We start from the raw sequence: 2,029 nt of genomic DNA on the forward strand, positions 1-2,029 counted from the left end.
GTCCCCAAAGTCATGGCCCCCTATAATACTCCCCCCTCCATCAATCAAACCTCAGATCAGACCCCAAAGTAATGGCCCCTAGAACATTCCCCCCTCCATCAATTAGACCTCAGATAAGACCCCTCAGATCAGGTGCCAGCACTCTGGAGATCCGGCGCACTATTGCAGCTCTGCACTGACCCAACATCGCTCAGTGCAAGGTCACAGTGTGCGCCTGTGCGCACTATGTCCTCACACTGAACAATGTCAGGACACCGTACAGCGCGGCAATTGAAGAAGAACAGGGAGCGGTGAGTAATAACAGCCCTAGAAGCACCACACTTACTGTTCCCCGGCTTCCCGTATTAAGTCACTGACAGCAAAAATAAATACATACATTTTAAAATAAAGTTAGAAGTGTGCCCCCCCCCCCCCCCCCCTCCCTTGAGAATCCTGGACATTCCTGGTCATTTAAAAAATCCCTGACATATTTTTTAGATATTAAAAGACATGCCTGGGAAAAAGAGGACGTATTCCTGCATAATTGCACCGTATTATCACACCCTGTGTTGGGTTTCACCCGATGCTTGCGCTCTGTATTTTCTCTTAGCTTGATTGAGAGGGCCAGGCGAGAAGACTATGTAGGAACCTGGCCCTGTCAATCAGGAGGGAAAGGGAAGGGCTAGCAAACGAAGCAGAAGGAGCAAGAGTGCACATATCGGTCTGGGTCCATCCTTGGTGCTCTTAACTGCTCATTTACATATGAATTAAAAGTACTTTTTTTTCTCCAGAATGAAGATCTGCATTACATAGGTAACGCCTTTAATTAGGATTATCCCTACCACGCCCTAATCCTGGTTTAATAGGATTGATTCTGCTGATGTGACTGCCGAGATTGGGTCAAGGGACCAAGCCATTTCTGGACTGGAGGAGACCTGAAGCAGCTGGGAAGTGGGCCAAGACACTGAAAGAGTGGACTGTGGGCAGGTGAGTGAGATTTTTTTTAGTTTTGCACACATTACTGGCAGGAATTAAAGTGATTTTGTTTTTTTTTAAAGGGATTCTGTCACCTCGTTTTCGGTTATAGACATGCACGGCTAGATCGCCGCTAGCATGTCCGCAATATACCTGTCCTATAGGGCTGTATCCTTTTTCTTTGTTTAAAAAATGATTTTAGAGATATGTCCTATGTCCTCCGAATCGCCTCCTTTTGTCATAGTTAGATTGCCGTAATCTTGCGCATGCGCAGTGCCGGTATAGTGTTCCTTCCCTGTGCTGGCATCAGCCTCAGGGAAGGAACTGCGCATCGCGAGATTACAGCAATCTAACTGTGACGAAAGGAGGCGATTCGGAGGACATAGGCGGTGCTGGGCTCCTTCACAGGGGGGGCATGGCTGGGCACCAGGAAGGGTCGTACAGCCCCTTGGGCTCCTTACAAAGCTCATTTACATATCTCTAAAATCCTTTTTTAAACTAAATAAAAGCACACAGCCCTATAGGACAGGTATATTGCGGACATGCTAGCGGCGATCTAGCCGTGCATGTCCGCAGCTCTATAACCTAAAACGAGGTGACAGATTCCCTTTAATATTGATGACCTATCCTCTGGTTAGGTCATCAATATCAGATCGGCGAGGGTCCGACACCCAGGACCCCTGTTGATCAGCTGTATGAGGGGTAGGCGCACTCCCATCTCCCTTCCTGTCCACTGCAGTTGTGTATGACAAAGCTGTATGAGGAGATGGCGCATGCAGTGCGCTCTTCCTGTTCAGCGCTGCTTTGGTTGACAATTATATGCTACTGCAACTTATATAGCCAAAACAATAGTTATAAAGTAACAAATATCTGTGCTTCTGGAAGGGGTGAAGCCCATTTCTTGTAACCCCATCAACTGAAATTATTCTCTTACACCTCTCCTGCACATGCGCACTCCTACACAATGCACAACCAGAAAGCCCGCTTCATGAACGCGCCCGTAACAGGCGCGGGCACGACGCTTTCTACGTACGTGACGTCATTTCGCAGCAGCACCAGACGTTCCCCGAGTTTT

The sequence above is a fragment of the Bufo gargarizans genome, chromosome 3 (genome assembly GCF_014858855.1).
Source record: "Bufo gargarizans isolate SCDJY-AF-19 chromosome 3, ASM1485885v1, whole genome shotgun sequence".
Classification (NCBI taxonomy): domain Eukaryota; kingdom Metazoa; phylum Chordata; class Amphibia; order Anura; family Bufonidae; genus Bufo; species Bufo gargarizans.